At 39.7% G+C, this 7,611-nt stretch overlaps 1 non-coding gene across 1 annotated transcript; it reads left to right on the top strand.

The window, feature by feature from the left end:
* The first annotated feature begins 6,809 nt into the window (after positions 1–6,809).
* LOC141619997 (small nucleolar RNA R71) lies at positions 6,810–6,916 on the top strand. Its single transcript, XR_012531859.1, has one exon. It is a non-coding gene; the product is annotated as a small nucleolar RNA R71 (small nucleolar RNA).
* Positions 6,917–7,611: the final 695 nt, after the last annotated feature.

Raw genomic sequence — 7,611 nt, 5'->3', positions numbered from 1 at the left:
ATCCCCAAACCGAACCTTTGCTCGTCCCGAGTAAAGAGGCGACTAAAACTAAGACCTTTATTTAAACTAGCCTACTAATATAGCCGATATGAGACAATTAGCGGGTCTCACTCCGCCCCTTCAACTCACAACAAGACAACCATGAGGTAAGATGCCTTCTTGCAAGGCAAGGTGGGGCTTGCCAAAATGATGATACATCCAAGCATTAAGCACACAAAATAAGTAATGGATGCATCTACGAAAGAATAGCCACTTTCCTCATCTAAGTGGCGTAAATTATCTAAAAGGGAAGCAATCTAAGGGTACACACTCCATCATAGATACAGTTTCTTCAAACTACTAAGCCTAGGAGGATACCAACAAATCACCTCCAAGTTGTGTCAAGCTAGGGTACCTTTGTCCTCAATCGTTAAATGCTTTCGTCAAAAGTAGACTCCTTATGGTGTTAGAAACACTGTAGGATCGCGGAATTTTCCTTCTTGCCTAGACAAGAAGAAGGGTCGTCCCCTCTCCACCATGCACAAAAGTGGGTTCAATGGAAAAAGGGATCAATGTATTTTGAGTTTCATGATGGGAGTTTGCTTTTGATGTTGTTATTCCCCCCAATTTCTTGTGGCATTTGACATTTTTGAGAACAATTTCTTTTTGCCATTTCTTTGATGTTTGGCAATTTGATGCTTGACAATTTTCAACTTTTTGCATTTTTGAACATTTTCAAAGTCACCCTAATTAGTAACGAGGGCGCTTATATTTGAAGCATAGGAGTTCTTGTTTTTGTACTCCTCTTTTCTTTGATGCATTTTGCAAACTTTTTTATTTTTCATTTTGATACTTGAACTCAAATTGATAATTTTTGTGCCCATTCCCTTTTTGTTGACAAAATGTGATAGAAGTGGAAGATGGTTGCATGGCTTCAAAGGTCACCTTGGAATAAACGGTAACCAAAGATTTATCACACCACAAGGTACTCTTGACTAGGCCTTAATCCATGGGTCAAAGGATACTAGCATGACACATCCTAGGGTGTTTTAGAGGCATTCTAATGTGCAAAGTCTCAAGAAAAAAAAGTATCTACAATGGTCTTATATACACTTGTCAAGTTTCCCAAATAGATGTTTTCACAAAAATTTTCCTAAAATGCAACTACATGCCATGATGCAACTAACATTTATACAACCTAATGCAAATGCTTCTATCAACTAGTATGCCATATAAGCTAAATGTAACTCCTAACATCACATCGGTTCATACCGCATCAATCAAAATAAAGCCACATAGTCATTAACATAGAGAGGAAAAAGGAGATTGGAAAGATCATACCATGCGGTATTCATATTCCTCATGCCTCGGATGTGGCGTAGTCGATCCAATGTAATAGGAGGATAAAGAAACAAACACAAGTATATACAAAATATACATTTATATACTACAAAAGAAATGAACATGTTTTTAGTTTTTCAATTTTTCAAATTTTTATGGTTTTTGTTTTTATGAAAATAAAAGAACATATTTTTGTAATTTTTCAAAAATTTTCAATTTTTATCATTTTTTATTTTTAAAGTTAAGTTAGAATTTCCCATCCCCACACTAGTATGGACATTGTCCTCAATGACCAATACGATAGGAAATTATGCAAGCTAAATGAGAATGCATGATTTCTACACTATTATGCAAACTATATGACATATATATAAATGATGCAATCTATTCTACTCTACATGATGCATGAGTTTATTGGTTGGAGAGCTAATTTGGATTAACACTCATTCCTTGTGTTTGAACTTCCCCAAACCAAGTAAGACACTATTTATAGTGTAAAAGTAGGGAAGTTCATGCACAAGTATGCAATGCATGAAACTAATTGTCATTTTGGATTTGCAAAGTGGGAACAAAACGAGACACCTCAATGGAACTGAGGTGGGAGTCCTTTGAGTGTTGCTAGGACTCAAAACAAATGATCAAGATTAAAAATTTAAAACAAGAGATATAAACAAAGCTAGGGGAGGTGTAGGAAACTCGCAATGGAATAGGTTGAAGTCAAGTAATCAACCCCGCATATGTGGCATCCTCCAAATAGCTTGTCAACCCTCAATTGTCGCTCATTGCGACATCTTCATCACTATCATCAACTTCTTCTTCATCATCCTCATCATCTACCTCCATTGACCCGGAGGCTTCACCACTCTGATCATCTTCATTTGAACTTTGCTCTTCTTCCTCTTCTTCTTCTTGGCAAGAATCACTACCTTTCCCGTCTTCAATAACAACAATCTCCTCCCCCCTAGCAACTCGACTATCCATGTTGGCATCTTTAGAAGCACTTGGGAAGAATACCTCCTTATCCGCCCAACTAGGCAAAGGACATGAAGGATCAAGGAGTCCTTGCCTAGATAGATGTAGTAGGGGCGGATATTGAGCACGGTAAGAATACACCCGATCTTTATGAGCTTCCTTATGCATATGTTGCATTAGTTGGGTCAAATAGTCGTTGCTTACCATTACATTAGAGCCACTTGGTTTAAATTATTGGTAGGCAAATGGATATGGTGGAGTCACAATGGAGGAGGAGGAGGGCTTTGCATTTGATTCCCTATGTTGCTTGATGATCATTTCGGCTTCCTCAGAGATGGGTATAAGGTAGTTTGGGCTACGGACGGCGATACGGCATATTTTGCTAGGCAATATGAAGGACTTAACTTCTTTGATGAGCCACTCATACTTGTTGTCAAGATTGTCATTCTTGACCCAATGGGTCAAGCCACCGATCATGTAAAAGTTGAAGGATGTTGTACTCTTTGGTAAACTTTTCATTGATATTCATGGTAGACTCAAGGTAGATAAAATCAAGCTCGGTAAAGTGATTGGTGCCTTTTCTTGCAATCAAAGTGTTGCCCACAAACTTGTGCCATATTCTTATGCCCGGATGGTGAACATATAGAGCATGGCACTCCCGGAAAGAGTCAAATTTTCGCCCGGTAATCGCTTTCCAAAGGGGTGCGGCATCATATTTTAAAGGCTTCTTCGTATAATGATAATGTTGTAAAAGACCAAACACTTCACCAAACTCACTCAAAGCCATTCTTCTACTCTTGTTCTCAAGATGGAATTCAACAAATTTTTGAGTTTCTATCTTAAACACCTTCAAGGAGCTTATGAACTCCATGGTTAGTGAAGGGTAAGTCAATTCTTCCATTTCAAAGAGGGTTAGCAACCTCATGGACTCGAAAAATTTCCTAGTTCTCTCAAGCACACCCAATTTTTCTAAGGCATCTTGACATATAAACTTAGTAGCCACAATAGTCTTCCTAGTAAGGGATAAAAATGCATTCCTATGAGCATCGGTTAAGAAAGTTACCTCCAAAAAATTTGGCAATTGTTCTATAACCGGAGTAGGTGTAGTAGCTTCCTCAATAGGAGTTGCAATTTCTTGGATGTCCACCCTCCGTTGTACCACTACCAAAGCCTTTGATGCAAGAAGAGCTTGTTGCCTCTTGGATAAATTTGGAGTTTTGGGTGCCTTGTTTCCGCCTTTTGTTCTTGCCATTATGTTCTCCTTCTCAAATTTGTATCAACAAACCAATATTGTGCTTGAATGCTCCTTGTTTCCTCAAGCTTCAATCAATACCCAATCAATTTTAGGATTTTCGAATTTATACCCAAACCCTAGAAAATTGATTCAATTTGTGAGGATTTTGATGTTTAGATGGTCTTTTGTTGATAAACGAGTGGTTTAATCTTGATTTGAGGAAGTTTTATTTTGATGGTGGTGAATTTGGTTGAGAAATTTGTGTTTTTGAATGAGGGGATTGAGGGTTTTGAGGGAGAAAAGATGTGTGTTTGTGTTTGTAAAAGATAGAAATGATTTGGGAAGGAAGGGATGAGTCCCGTGTTTTTGTTAAATAGCAGCAGGGGACGCTCGGATTCAACACTTGACGCGCGGATTCTCAGACAGTAAATTCTGAATTTGCCAACCCATGCCAGGACGCGCGGATCCTCCTCAGCTCGAGCAGATTGCTTCTGGGGACGCTCGGATCCTCCTGGGGACGTGCGGATTTTCAAACAGCGTGAACTCATGAAATTGAAGCATGTCAGGACGCTCGGATTAGTCTCAAGACAAGCGGCTCATAGTCTGGGACGAGCGTCTTGCTGATGATCTGCTCAGATTCTGATACAGGACACTTTCTTCAATTCCAGCTTTCCCAGGACCCGCGTCCTAAGGCCAGGATGCTCGGATCCTATTCAGGGACGCCCGGATCATCATCAGCCCACTGCCCGTGGGGTTTCTTTTTCCCATATCATTCTTTCTTCTTTCTCCTTTGTTAAATGTCGCGGGTGCACTCCAACGGCTTGGTTAGCCTAGGCACTTGCCATCCCCACACTAGATCAAACACTACAAATCAAAACACGTTAAAATTCCTCCCTCACTTTCTCTCATGTCGAAAATCTTGATCAAAGCATAAAATTGCAAATCCAAAAAAAATGACAAAGATGCAATAAAGGAAATAAAATGCTAGTCAAGGGGTTAGAATATTTACAAATGGTGGTTTAGGGAGGACTCCACCAAACTCTCATTTTTTTAATGAGATGTCAAGGGGGAAAAGCCAAGGTGTTGTTGATGTTGCTCAACACCTTGTAGAAGTAGTCGAAGGCTTGCTCTTTTTCATTATAAAGATCTTGCATAGATCTTTGTGCATTGTTCTCTTCATGGTGGTGACCCGAGTCAAGATGATGCAAGGATCGACAAAGCCTTGGTCTAAGGTCATAGAATTGCCAATGTAAGGATTGACTAATCCTTCAAATTCGTCATCCCATAGACCACAAACTTCATTAGCTTGTTCCCCAATTATGTCATGAGTTGACAAGAGCAACTCCTCTTTATTGTTGTCATTGCCAATTAGGACTTCTTCATTACTTGTCATGATTGGTGGTGAGCTATTCAAGCTCTCATTGTTGTCGAAATTTCCTTGCTCTCCGGATAGAGCTACTTGGCGGTTATCCACTTTCTTCTTCCATATGGGTGGTGTTTCTTTACCCATAGCTTGATCTTTGCATAGAGATGCTAACTTCTTCCTATCACTTTTTCGGCTATAATGATCGACCATGAAACATGGCTCATGTAGTCGGGGAGCTCTCATTGTTTTGTCAAGATTGAAAGTGATTGTTTCATCCCCCACTTCAAGTGTGAGCTCTCCATGTTTCACATCAATTACTGCTCCCGCGGTGTGTAAGAAAGGTCTTCCTAAAATGATAGGAATATTGGAATCCTCCTCCATGTCTACAATGACAAAGTCTACCGGGATGAAGAATTTGCCAATTCTCACGGGCACATCCTCCCATACCCCTAAAGGTATCTTTTTGATCGATCCGCCATTTGAAGAGTAATGTTGGTGCATTTGAGCTCTCCTATTCCTAGCCTCTTGCACACCGAGTATGCCATGACTCTTACACTTGCTCCAAGGTCACATAATGCTTTGTTGATTGTAGTGTCGCTAATGGTGCATGGAATAGAAAAACTTCCCGGATCTTTGAGTTTTGGAGGGGACCTCCCTTGTAGAATAGCACTACTCACTTTGGTAAAGGCAATAGTCTCTAGCTTTCGGATGGATTTCTTCTTGGTAAGAATGTCTTTCATGTATTTTGCATAGGCCGGAATATGATTGATCAATTCCGTGAATGGGATTGAGACTTCTAAGTTCTTCACAATTTCCATGAACTTTCCAAGTTGCTCATCAAATTTAGGCTTAGCTTGACGACTTGGGAATGGAAGTCTAATCACAATAGGCTCTTTTTCCTTAGCCTTCTCTTCATTCTTCTTCTTTGAAACTTCATTGGTGGTAAGATCTACCTCCTTAGAGTTCTCCACAACTCTTTGCTTGTCACTAGCATCCACAACATCTTCATCAATTGGCCTCTTCGGCCCTTCATATCTTGTACCACTCCTCAAATGGATGGCATTCACCGTCTCATGTCTTGGAGGATTACCGTGAGGTGGTAATTGCCCCTTTTATCTTTGAGAGATAGAAGATGCTAATTGAGTCATTTGAGTTTCCAACATCTTGGTGTGGGCTAGTATGTTGTTGATGGTGATATCTTTGGCTTGGCTATCTTTTAGCATTTGGGTGAAAAATTCTTGTTGGTTCTTTTGCACTTGAAGGACCGCTTTTTGAACATCAAAGCTTTGGTCATTGGATTGGTTGTATGAAGGTTGATTTTGATAACCTTGGCTTTGGTTGAAAAAGGGTCTTTGAGCTTGATTTCTCATTGGAGGTGGGGTGTATGTTGGTTGGGGGTTTTAAACATTTTGGCTCTTGTATGAAAGATTTGGATGAAATTTAGTATTCTCATTATAGTAGTTGGAATAAGGGGTACCACTCTTGTATGCTTGGAAAGCATTCACTTGTTCATTTGTTCCCCTACATTCACTTTGCTCATGTCCCAAAGTTCCACAACTCTCACATACTCCACTTAGAATTGAGGATGATGGCACCATAGCATTAATATGTTGTTTGGGTGATTTGGAAGCTTCATCAAGCTTAGCCATGGGTTTCTCAAACTTCAAATTGATGGTGTCAATATGAGCACTTAGTTGAGCACCCAATTGTGTGATGGAATCTACCTCATGCCTTCCTCCTCTAGTGGCCTTTCGAGGCCTAATATATTGAGAATTATGAACCACCATCTCTTCGATTTTGGCCCATGTTTGATTGTCATCAACTTCGGTAAACATCCCATTGGATCCCATATTGAGAACATATCGGGAATCTTCATATAAATCGTTCCAAAATTGTTGCACAAGGAACCACTCACTAAGCCCATGGTGTGGACAAGAACGAAAAGTGTCCTTAAATCTCTCCCATGCTTCATATAATGATTCTTCATCTCTTTGTTTGAACCCGGTGATTTGGGCTCTCAACATATTAGTCTTCTCCGGAGGATAGAACTTCTTGTACAAAGCAAGTGCTAGCTTCTTCCATGAATCAATACCAAGGGTAGCCTTGTCTAGGCTCTTCAACCATTGCTTTGCGGTACTGATCAAAGAAAAAGGAAACAATACCCATCGAATTTGGTCTTGAGTAACTCCGGTTTGAGAAATTGCATCACAATAGTCACAAAAAATCTCCATATGTGAATGAGGGTCTTCACTAGGCATCCTTCCAAATTGACTTCTCTCAACTAATTGTATGAATGCGGATTTGGCAATGAAATTACCGGTTAAATGTGGTGGTGTAGGAGTACCATTTGGTAGGTTCTCCTCGGTTGGTATGCAATGTGATGAAAATTTAGGCATTGTGGGTTGATTTTGTGGTTGGTTTGTAATTGGGTTGTCGTCTCCTTCTCTTGCAAAAGGGTTGGTAAACTCAATGTTATTTGGCTGAATGTCCACAATCTCTCCAATACCTACAACTCTTGAAGTACTTCTAGCAACTCTTCTATTGTTGGTTAAGGTCCTTTCAATCTCGAAATCAATAGGTAATAAATTACCTTGTGATCTCCTAGTCATACAAAATATCAAACAACTCGAAAACAATTAGAACAACCTTGAGGAGATTGACTTACCCAAGGTAAAGAAAGACACAACTAAAAACAATTAATGAAAATCAAATCAATTTA

Source organism: Silene latifolia, chromosome 1 (genome assembly GCF_048544455.1).
Source record: "Silene latifolia isolate original U9 population chromosome 1, ASM4854445v1, whole genome shotgun sequence".
NCBI classification, from domain to species: Eukaryota; Viridiplantae; Streptophyta; class Magnoliopsida; order Caryophyllales; family Caryophyllaceae; genus Silene; species Silene latifolia.
Note: the sequence above shows the minus strand (reverse complement) of the source record. Positions and strands in the feature narration are given on the sequence as shown.